The sequence below is a fragment of the Metopolophium dirhodum genome, chromosome 5 (genome assembly GCF_019925205.1).
Source record: "Metopolophium dirhodum isolate CAU chromosome 5, ASM1992520v1, whole genome shotgun sequence".
In the NCBI taxonomy this organism is placed as follows: domain Eukaryota; kingdom Metazoa; phylum Arthropoda; class Insecta; order Hemiptera; family Aphididae; genus Metopolophium; species Metopolophium dirhodum.
Window position 1 is genome coordinate 30,611,888 of NC_083564.1, and position 13,526 is coordinate 30,625,413.

Below are 13,526 nucleotides of genomic sequence, written 5' to 3' on the forward strand. Positions count from 1 at the left end.
TAATACTGTAAAATAAAATAATATAATTAGAAAATAGTTTCGTAAAGATGTTCTGTAGTACAAACGTGTTGGATATATTTAGACTTACAAATTAGTCCAAATATGCAGGATTAAATAATTGAAAAATACATTTTCTTGTAATTTTAAAATTAATAGGTTTTTATATACGTAAAGGGGATATAAATGTGAAATGGATATGTTGTCACACGGGACAACTTTTATTTATCAGAGTAAAGTATATTTAAGTTTTATTATGTCGATTTGACATTTAAGTAACGATTATTTTTCGAATTTTTTGTAAGAAACTTGTGAAGAACATGGTATTAAATGGGTTCATTATTTTTAACTCACATGAAAAAACAACAACTAAGAAAAATCGAATCCATCACCTGAGTAAATAATTAACAATGCAAATTATTCACGCCTAGCCATTTTAAACAGATGTATATACAACATTACATACGTGGCCTAGGAGAATATGGCACAGAAAAAACTGTTTTCGACAAAATGGATATTTTTTTTTTTATAATTAAAAATTGAATAATTGAATAGGTACTTGAAATTGTCCCCAAATTTTAGATTCATTTAGATGTTATATTGTTATTACTATATATGAATATAAATCCTTACAGTTACAGTAATAACATGAATTTAGAATAAATATAAACTTATAATTCAAAATAAGCTTAATTTGTAATTTTGTAATATATGGAAATGGTGCGTTTTGAATATAATCGATGTACTAAATTTCTATTTTAACATGGGCAATAGTACGTAATGACGAATTTTGGAAATAGTACATTTTGAAATTAATCATTGAAATAGTTCAGTTTGAGATATTTCTATGGTTTGACTTTTTAAATACCATGGGCAATAAAAAACTTTGGACAAATTGTTAGATAGAACGTTTTGACAAATTTTCGCAATGTCAGCAGGGCATTTTGACGTAATTGCGATATTTTATATTCTATTAATGGGAAATAGTACAGTTAGGCATCTGATGGTTTTAATCGATTCCCCACCATTTTTCTATATAATGTGTAACTCATTTTTCGATTTTTTGGCAATAACACCTTTTGGAATGTCACCCCTCAACTAAGAAAAATCGATCAACTGAGTAAATAGTTAGTATGCAAATTATTCACTCCTAGCCATTTTAAACATATGTTTAAACAACATTATATACATTTCTATAGGTACCTACATAATGAATACTTATCAAAATATTTTGATCCTTTTTGAGATAAATTAAAAGTTCCTTCTAAATTGTTTAAATTGGTACCAATTAACATGGCTGGGAATTAACGAGTTAAAAGTTAAAATTAAATTAAAACGTTAAGTTAATTAACTCGTTACTTTTTTTTTCAAATTAACTTTTAACTTAATAAGTCAATTTTTTTAAGATTAACGTGTTAATTTCAAGTTAATTTTATTTCAAAAGTATCTAAATGAAGTTAATTTTCGTCAGAAGAATAATGCAAATTTTTGAATGGTTTTTACTTTGATGTATCATTTTAAATTTCCCCAGTAATTTTCTTGAGTTTTTAAGAAAAACTATCTAATAGACCATATTATATGTCTGGATTTTTTTATTTTTGCAAATTAGCAAATTTTAACTTTACACTCAGTTAAGTTACTTTTATTTTTCAAAGTTAACTGTTAACTTAACTTAACTTTATTATTTTAAAATAACTTAACTTAACGAGTTAAAAAAAAAATCATTAACTTGCCCAGCCTTGCTAATTAACTACAAAATAAAAGATATTCTTCCGGAATTTAATGGTAATGCACCAACGAATTTTTCAATAAACTCACACTACTATTACTCAACCTCCGTTTGATTTCCATCACTATTCATATCTTTCGATTTTACGCTGTAGATGAAACCAGTTGTTCTGAGTAGGTATACACTGAAGACGTCGAATAATTATCAAAATAATTATTACGCTTTCAATAGTGCCGCAAATAGTGACGATAATGAATATAATAATGTTTATAATTTACTTTAATATAGTGATAACCCAAATTATCTATTGGTGTTTTCATTATCAAAACTCAAATCACAATGAGATGTATGAGAACGTATAGTTACTGTAATGCCACTCTTCGGATTCCACCTGATCTTCTGAAAGTTTGTTACCTACTGGTTGTTTACTTGTTTATAATATGTTGTGACGTTTTTTTTGTTTCACTTATTATTGATAATAGTTGCATTTGTGTCCTTGAGTTGTGGCTATTTCTTGCACCAAACGTTTTTTAAGGTTTTTCTGGCTTCTCTTTTGAGGTCATATTTGGGAAAATGTTGTAAGTTTCCATGGATTGGTCATTTGTGACTTGTTTTGCTGTTACGCCTGTACTTTCGTTCTCTTTTACTCTGATAGGGCTAGGTATCCATGTTGATATTTTATGTTTATTATTGGTAGTCTTGTTAATATTAGTAATATCATTGGTTATTACATTATTCTTTCAATGATTTTGAATGCTCTGTATTTCAATAAATACATATGGATTTTTTTTTTTTTTGGGGGGGGGGGGAGTTTTGTTGTACAGTAGGCGTAAAGTACCTGAGCAAATATATTTTACTCAAAGTATTCAAATAATTTTAAATAACTATATAAATACGTATTTTAAATACTTTTACTGGTCTCTCCCAATAACCCGGATGGAAAAAACCAGTTAAAAAACAGTGGATTTCCATAACCCCCAAGAGATACAAAATATATTCGAGATACCAAACGGGAAAACCAATAGCAGTCAGACAGTTTTTACCCGAACAAACAATTATCTGACCACGAGAGTGACATCACGCAGAACCAGAACCACAATGGCGATGACGGGGTATTCCAGTCATCCAACGCAGGGAATATAATATGGTAATCCGAAATTATGTAATTTGAAGAATAAGTTATATACTACAATACTATATTTTAGAAAGTATTTTACAACCGATAAAGGCTGATTTCCACTGCTAGCCGTAGTGAGATTAATAAATAAATCCATGCATAAGACGCGTGTGCATTCATATTATTGAAGCGTAACCTTTTCCTGTCTACCATAAGCTATTGTGGCATGCATTGAATTTTATGTGAAATACCCATTATTTATACTGTCATTAAAAAAAATAATAAATATGGCGTTCACCAACAAATAGAGAATAATATCATTAATTTGTATAGTAAATAAATATAAACAACTTATTGTGAACATTATTTATTTTGTGATGAGGGGGTATGGAGCAGGTAAAGCTAAAAAAGGAATCGAGAAAAATTATTTTATTTCATTTATTGTTCAACGTTCACATTATTATTCTTATCTTCTTATATAACATCAAAATGATTTTTATTAAGCATAGTTTAATAACGATTTCAATTCTATTTATTGCAATTTTAGTTATGCCAGCTACTTCAGATACTGAAGTGGAATACGGACGACGTATGGGTTAATTTATTTATATAATATAATGATTGTATTTGTAGTAGTTTTTATTGTGTTGATATTTATCAGCAGTGAATTGTAATTTTTTTTAGAATTAATCTTTAAGCTGAAACCAATTATTACTATGGTATTATAATCTTACAGAACCATAAAATGTATGCCATTTATTAGATGTTAATTGTATAAAATATTATGATCTAGGTAGTAAAAATTGTATGTTTTTAGATTACAAAAAAAACTGGCATTTCTTTAATTTTAGAGGAAACATTTAATATTATTCTGTACATCGCATTTGTATTAACTATTTTTAGTACCTATACTGTGCAGTTGAATTGTTTATTTTATTTTATTTTGAAATGATATTATCCACAATAACTTTATTTATTTTTTCCACACAGGTTTAGAAGATAATTTATATAGTTGTTTTATAAAATAAAATAACGTATACAAAATTACCGCATAGATGGTTGAATTTTATTTAGTCTATTATTATGTAAAAGTTATTATATCGTAATTTTTTGTAAATAAACAAGATGAACTAATATAATTAATGTATTGTTTTATTTTTAGAGTGTTGTGAAAGTAAACCTTTTAATAATTAATACTTAATAACAGTTTGCATGATATTCCGCACAATTAAAAAAAATTATTAAAAGTTTGATATAATATTATATAGCGTTTTTTAAATTATGGTTTAATACCGGATCATATAAATAAAAACAATCACTATTTACATTTAATAAGTTAATTGTAATTTTTTTTGTACATAAAACAAGATTTAGTGGCTCACGTGGTTGATTCATTAGAGATTAATGAATCATTAAATTAATTAATTGTATATGTTATGCAAGCATAGTCTTGTATATAAATATATGGATAATATATTTTAATGTTATAGATATTTTAAAAAAATACTGTGGATTTAAAAGTAAGTTAATTGTAATTAACAGATAAATAATTTTATTTATATTACATCCATTTTTGAAAGTGTATTAAATATAATAATAATCATCGTCTATTGATTTTATGATCTTGAACATAAATTATTTAGGCTATTTAATTTTTCAAAATATTTGGAAATTTATTTATTATTATAATTTAACAACATTTATCAAAATCAAGAACATAAGCAAAATATTTTGAGTTAGAAATTCATTGAACTTTCAATTTTTACATCCAAAAAATTTAAAACTAGGATCCTCATAAATATTTTATATTGAATAAAATAATTAAAAAATTATATATAATATAAACAGTTTCATCGCTATTCGCTAAGTCGACTACGTGTTGGTGTTAAAACTTGAACTGCTTAACTGAAAAACCTTTCTGTGTAATACGTATAATCGAAGTGCAGTTCGACCGGAAAGCAAACTCGTATTATAAACAATATTTTTATTGTAAAAATACAAAATCAATCCATTGATTATACATTTATAAATAAAAAAACGTAAAATTATCGAACTTATAATAAGATTGGAATCAAGTCGATAGGTACCTACTTGGGTAATGATTGGCTATGTATTTCAAAATATTATAAGTATTATATTATTTACCTTGATATATTACCACAGGTAACCATTAGATTTCTCTAGATAAGATAATTAACTGATTTAACATTTTTTATCTAGATAAGATAATAAATAAATAATTGTATCTAGATAATTCCCAACACTGGCTGTAAAGTGTCATGTCGTAGCCATAATGTGGTGTGCGTCATACAGACATAATTACTATTTGATAATTATTTCTACAATATCATGTTATAATATACATAACTTATTATGGTGTATATTTTGTATCAAGCACAAAAAGCATTGTGTTATCTGAATTTTTATTAATATGGAAAACCGTTTATAACTAATGATGGCAAATTATGTAGGTATAACAGTTATCTTATGAAAATGATTTTACGAAAGATTGGATACCTCTTTTACTAGTGCATACTGCGTTGGATAATGCTGTTTATATAGTAGGTATTATACTAATAAATATAATACTAGAATTATACAATTTCAGATAAACCGTTAGATTACTTAACAATTCGCTATAATGGTATGTATTTGAAACTAAATAATTAGTATAATTTTAAATATGATATATCGTTGCTGTATACTTTTATTTAGGTAGTTAATGTGTATTGTGTATCCCAAAGACCGACGGACGATGACGTCGTAGTCGGAGTTATTATAGTAGTAGCGGCTGCACTCGGTGCCGTCTACAGCTCTCGGCGCAATAGCAGTTTATTAAACAATACATAAACTGTGTCGCAATATACGTAGAAGTCCTAATAGACGGAAATAGAGGGATAGACAAGAAAACGGGGAGGTGTCCTTGGACCCAGTGTGTCCCTGAATTTCGTTTCCACGTAATTGGAGAGACCGTCAGTGACACTGCAGGGAATGATGAGCAAGTTTTATCCGAATGTATAAGGGGTGGTAAAGACCGTCTCCGCGATACAACTGTTATAGGGATTGATCATTGCTGTGGGGTCAAAGGGATTCTGAAGGTTACTGTTATTTGTTTGGGTTCTACCATGACGTATACCAGTGGTTTCAGACCGTCTGGCTCACACCTCCCTATAATAGTAATGGACAGAGAGAATCGTCAATGAACGTAGTGACGTGGCAGTATAATATTATAATATGGGTTTTGGTCCGTAGCCATGATGGTTATATATTGGTTTATGTTTTTCGTAGTAGGGGTTCGTGCAAGAACTAGGCAGCTACATTTTTTTTTTTATCAAAAATCAGTTTTTTTATTGGATATTACTCGTGAAAGAAATGTCTTTATAATAAGCGTAGACCTTTTACGTATAGACTGGCCCATCCTATAAGAAAAGCATTGATGGTCGCAAGCTAAAATAGCGCAGTAATACAGCCCGTTTAATATAAATATTTAGTATGAATATTTGGTTATACTTTTTACCTATTAGAGTAACCCACTAACCAAAAAGCGCCACCTATCGTGACTCGGCGGAAACATGAAGTGGGCTGGTCTATTAGTAGAAGCTTGTGGTGTTTTCCGGTTTGGTTATACCGTGGTACGAAATGCCGGTAAAACATTACTTTTTTTTACCAATATCAGAAGGTTTTTGTGGATAAGGTTAGTAAGGGCACACGTTGTGAAAATGATCAATTATTTATTTATTTACAGAAAAACAACTAAAATAACAATAATGCGGTGATACAAAAATTAGGGTGCACGTACTAATGGTCGAGTCGTCGGTTCGGAGAGTTGAGACGTAGGGCTGCTCGAGTCGGGTCGAGAGCGAAAAAGTCGGCGCGCGAGGCGGGAGAAAAAATTGTGGAGGCGCGTCGTTACGCGACCAAAGACGATACAAAAAAATATATAGCAATTCACAGCTGATTAAAATATGCGGACAAAAACAACATGTATAATAATTCAGTTAGGAACAAATGTTAATATGGAAATTTAATTAAATCGTGTTGGGCGGTGGACAGACACCAAGACGGTGAGGCAGTGCGCGCAGTATAATATATTCAATTAGTGTCCGATATTTGAGTGATACGCAATGTTGATGTGAAATGGGGCACACGACTGCACGAGCATCTGTCGTACCTTTTCCAGCTACAAATATTATTATATTCGTAAAAAGTCAGTTTTTGATGAAAATTAATAAAATTTATTAATATAAAAACAAATTAACTTTTTATAACTGATTTAATTGGTTTAATTTATTTTTTAGAGGATCGATGTAAGTATTTTAATTGTTTTTTTTTTCAACTAAGTTGTATCAATCCAATTTTATGGATGCCGTTTGATATAGTTCTGTAACAGTTTACAGATTACTGTATTATCATTTGTATATGAGATGGGTTAATTAACTTATTATAATAAACTGTATTAAATCAACCAAAAATTATAATTTAAAAATGTACCAGGTACATTGTACCTACAGATAACAGCTGTTACTTGTTAGTGTCTATTTTTTGATCCAAACTACTAACTACTGTACATGTAAATTATATTATATATTATGTACTTTTGTAACGTTCCTGTGTTATATTGTCCCAGTGGCGTGTATCATAAAAAAAAAATTGATGTTGCTCAAATAATTTTAGGTGACTTACCTCATAATTCTGTTATACCGACCTATAAAATGTCCTATTTTTCTTCTATCAGTACCCACCCACTCATATTTAAGATGTTGTCTGAGCAACACTTGGACCTTAAGTTACACGCCACTGTGTTGTCCAAATGTTTAGGATCAAAAGTAGGATAAATGTATAAATGAAATATATTCTTATATACTCACGTTTGTCTTATTAATGGTCTTTTGTCAAATTGTTAACTACCACTCTTAGTCAATACAAGCTATATAATTTAATATAATAAAACAGAACGTCTTAAATAAAGAACACAACAACTATTTTTTTAAGTAATGCAAAATCAACTTGTTGTGAAACAACAATTGATGTGAAGACATCAATTAAATTACAGCATATGATCGCCCAAAAAAAGTTAACGCGCTAGACTTTTGACTCGATAACACAATGACATTCGGCGTAACGCCAAACATACCTAACTACATATTATTATATGAATTATTATATTATGACAATTGACTACGTCACACAACAGTTTAGCCAACCGATGTAAGTTATCGCAATAATGTGATCGTAACAAAATATATCGTTAATTTTATTGTATACTGCATCACTGCAGACATGCCTATAAATGTAATAGTAAGAGCTTACCCGTTTCTTTCTTGCTTTCTATTACAATAAATTGAGTAGTTTTGGAGAGCTTTGCACGTAAACTCGTTGTATGTGAGATTTTTATATAAAATAAATAGATATATTATATTATATGCAATATAATATAGACTGTAAGTATCTAAAATATTCGTGTAGTGTTATTAATTAGGTACCTATATACGTCTAGTAGGTATATAGGAATGAGATTTTGATAGTATTGTATAATACCTACCTATAATACATATCCCTATAAAAATAACTCTGAACTGTATGTTACTAACAATTTAATTGTAGAACGTGAACATAGTTACAAAGATGTAGATGTATCTAAATAAAATTATAATCAAATATAAGTACCTACTTGTAGTTATGAATTGTAAAAGGTTATTAATTATTAATATTATGTTGTCAACTAAATATTATTTCTAACTTTTTATAGACGCAAAGGTTGATAATACTATACTGAGTACGTAATTGTTGTTATTTTTCTATTGTATTACGTATTTGTGTGCTAGGTATGGATTTTTTTTTGATTATTATCATTTTTGAAAAAAAATACTGTTATAGGTTTTGAATCAAAATTTGGAGGGGGGGGGGGGGTGCTGGGGACATGGACCTGGAATACAGTTTTCTATAGTAATTCATTATTATTATATTTTTTTTTTCTAGCTCAGCTTGGTACGTACTTTATTGATTCGTTTTTTAATATTATTAAAATGTAATATTTTATTCTTTGTGAGATTTCAAGATTGTTTTAAAGTATTTATTATTTCTCCCATTGGCTTCAATATCAATTTAAAGATAAATATACATTGAATATCAAATGGTATCTCGTCAGTTTATCGAAATCAATTGGTCGCATGACAATTTCTCGAAAACATTTGATCAAAAAACAATTGCTCTCAAACGAAAACTAAAATAATTAAAAATGTATGTAATTAATTAAAAAAATACAAAATAAAATTGCTACATGAATAACTAGTATAAATTAAAAAAATATATCAGGTATTATTTAAAATACATTAAAAATGATGTCTATTAAAATGACAAAATAAATAACTAGTGTAAATAAAAAATATAAAATACGTAAAATTAAAAATTAAAATTCAGTTGAAAATTATCGGTGGAAGACATGAGCACCAAAGTGAGATAAGATAAAAAAAAGTCATATCGTATGAAAGGGCTGAAATCCTAGGTAAATGTGTGCCATGGTTAAAAGAAATAAAATCAAGGAGTATCATGTAGATATTTCATGTAGATATATGGGTACATGTAAATGTCTTGTAAATTTAATATTATATTCATCACTATATGCTCAAAATCTAAAAAAGTATTATGAGGTTGCTAGAGTTGTAACTAGGTTGTTATTATAATATTAATCATCGGTTGTTAGTGGCAACCTAGGAACTTTATAAGATTAATGTCATCTATTCTTTGTTAATGCTTGGTTGTTATGGCAACTGTAACGTTTACTATTTTGTCGTGATGTAATTGATCATTTGAATTATGCAATGTCTAGTAATAAATTGCTTATATAAATATTTGGTGAAAATTAAATAAAACATAAACAATATTAAATATAAAACTTTTACAATATTATAGATTCACAAAAATAACATATATCATAATCGAATCAATATCTTTCGTCGCTCTAGTAAAACTAATAACAAAAAATGTGTCAAAATATACCTGTTCTTTAAAAATACTTTGCTGACTTTATTCTTTACAACTGAGAAATATAGTTCTCGTCATTTTCAATGACATGTTTTTAAACATATCTTTTTGATACCAATTATAATTGTATATGTATTCATTATTTTAGAATCAAATCGTATAGTATTCAAGAGCAATGATTTGCAAAATAATAATTTCAATCTTTTATTACCTACTAAATATTTTTAAACCATACAACCTATAATTCATAATATACCATAACTTATCATATTTTATAAATTATACCTATTTAACAATACCATAAAAACAATTTGTTTGCAGTAAAAGAACGTAAGTAATTATTATGTTATTTGACTAATTAGTAGTGTGGAATGTAGAATAATTAGTACTGAATTAGTATTTTTATTTGTGTGGAATTACAAAATTTGAGTAAACGATATATTTTATGTGCTCGGAACCAAAAGCCATAAGGTGCTAACCTTTTAGCTATTTATAAATAATTTTTTTAATAAGCCCCTCTTTGTGCGACGTGTGTATGACAATTTCCGAATGTTTAGTAATTATTAGGTCAGCTACATTGTGTGTATTATATAATCCTAACTTGGTGAATTCTTGAAATTCCGGAAACAATTTCAATGTGATTGATAAGTGCAAACATTTAAGTATGTATTATTATTGTACTCTACTATATTCAAAATGCTTTTTTTTTAGTAGGTCATAGTCCGTCGTCCTCATCCATATTATAATATATTTCTTAGATTGTGAATCATAATGTATATTTTAATATTTATTACTTTATTTCTAGTGGATGATGCAAGTAAGTGAATATTGTATTTTTGTTTATGTGTTTAGTTTTGCAATTCAGTTTATGTAATTTTTAATAGAATAGGTACAGAGTTCAACCAGAGACTAATTGAAGTCTATAGATCGGTACCTTTACAGAATTGGATATAGTGGGCGGTGTTCCTAAAAACCAATATTAGCTAATCCTTTGTATAAAACTTGAAGTTAATAAACAACCTATTGGTATTTAACAGTTTTAAAATGAATTGAACAAATGCGGATATTGCTTAATTGATTCTCAATTTTTTTTTTTTATGATGATTTAATTTATGTCAAACGCTATGTTAATATTTTCATCTTATATAAAAAAAAAACTTCATAGATTTTTCACTTTCAAAAATCGATAAAATTACAATGACTTGTCTAAAAAATTAGTGTTCATGGATTGAATAGTTTAATTATTCACACAAAAATATAAAAATACTTAAGAAAGATGCACATAATATAAACAAGTATAAATGTGTAACCGTACAAGCTTTAAAATCTAGAGAGGGTCATAATTGGAAATAATGCGTAATTTATCCAAAAAACACAAAAAACATGAATAATCCTATACTACGTGGGTTAAAGTGCAATTTTAGCGTACGCATTACAGCCTGTCACCGCGGCCGTATCGTATTACCAATTCCGGGTCGCTTTTTTATGCAGGTGATTGTACGAGTTTGGTCTCTTTATTCAAGTCCTGATGGGTAAAACCATAGAACTATAGAACAATATAGAAGCAACACTCTGCTTGGTAGCCGATCTCTGGTGGTTAAGTGTTGTCGTGTTGATGTTGTGAATGATATAACTGGTGGTTAAGGAGTGTTGTTATGAACTATTTTTTTTACAATAAACGGTTTGTTGCTTGTTTGCGTTTTAATTCTATAACTTAAAATATTGCTTCCGACTATACAACAACTATAAACTTATAATTTTTCGCATTACACGTTAAAAAATTATTTTTATTTTAATTATTATTAGTAAAATATAATATAATTTTTTATCATTTCTGTGTTATCACAATGGTTGTGGCGACTATTGTCCCACAATACTAGTCCCTTACTGCCGTAATGGCGTCACTACGTCACTCCTACACAGTCTCCAGGCGTTTGTTGTTCCGCGAACCTCAGATGCCGCATGTTCGTCACCGACACACGCTCCGGCCGATAGTTTTCGATTGACTCGGGCGCCAACATCTGTTTATCCCACCTGTCGCCGGTCATCGCTTCTCGTCTCGTTGGATTGGATCCTCACAGCCACCAACGGCACTCGGTCACGACGCCGTTCGGTTTGTACGAGTTTATAGTCATGTTTTTTGGCCTCAAGAACGCGGCACAGACTTTCTAATGTTTAATTAACGGCGTTATCCAAGGTTTGGATTTTGTCCTTGCCTACATCGACGGTGTATTAATCACTTCCGCCACCGCCGACGAACATGTGACCTACGTGCGCGAAACGCTTCAGTGCTTGCAGCGCGCTGGTGTTGCAATAAATCCGGGCAAGTCCGTGTTCGGCGTTTCGGAGCTCACTTTTCTCGGTCACCTGGTAAATCAACACGGATACAAGCCACTTCCAGAGGGGTGTCCAACATTCATAAGTGGCCACTACCGTCAACCAAAAAGGGACTACAAAGGTTGTTAGGTTCAATCCACTTTTATCACCGGTTCACCCCGCACGCTGCACAATTACAAACCCCGTTGTACGCGCTCGCATCTACTGTACGGAAAAAAGACGGATCGCTAGTTTGGAACCAAGACACTCGCGAAGATTTCGATAGGTGCAAACAAGCTCTTGCAGACACGGTCACGTTTGCAGATCCGAGACACGACACTTCGTTGAGATTGAGTACCGACGCATACAGTATGGCGACGGTAGCGGTCCTGGAACAATTTACGGGCGGTATCTGGCAGCTGTTGGGATTTTTCTCACGTAAATTGTTACCCACGCAAACTCGCTACAGCACCTATGACCGGGAATTACTCGTGGCCTACTACAAGCCTTTGCTGTACATGTTTACGACAAAAACTGACAAACATAGCGATCGACAGTCACCCTATATAAGCTTTTTGGCGAAGTTCGTGCATGTTGTCGAGCACATTTACGGGGCCCATAATGTAATTCCGGACGCGCTGTCCAGATTGGAGGTTTCATGCAACAACACTACGGTTCCTGATTTGAGTCAGTTCGCGGCAGATCAAGCACGCGATTCAGAATTGCTAAAGTTACTGGACGGTTCCACCCCTTACTCGCGTCGTTTGGTACAACAGCAGACTGAACACGGCGTGGTATACGTCGACACCGCGTATGGTAAGGCCCGACCATACATCGGCGCAACATTGTCACTGCGCTCTAGAATCAAGCTCATCCGGGTATCAACGCAACCGTAAAATTGGTAACTAATCGGTATTGTTGGCCAGAGATGTCACGACCGATCAGAGCTTGGACTAGGTGTTGTCAAAACGGCCAATGTGTATGTGACCGTAAAAAGACCGTTAAAAGACCGCCGTTTCAGGCATATTCATATTGATCTAGTCGGCCCGCTACCTCCGTCGCGCGATCACCAGTATATTTTGACGTGCGTTGATCGGTTCACTCGTTGGCCGATAAAAAATATGTCCACATACGCCGTTGCCGAACTTCTCGTGACGCAGTGGATTGCCAGGTTCGGAATTATCGATTTAATAACCACCGACCAAAGGAGGTAATTTGAATCAGACTTGTTCAACCAGCTGATGACGTCGTTCGGGATTCAACTTTGAAGTTCGCCGTATCATGTGCAGGCCAATGGTATGGTCGAACGTCTTCACTGTCCATTGAAGACTGCCCTCACAGCTCACGATTCTCCGCAGAGGACGCTACGGTTTCCATCGTTCT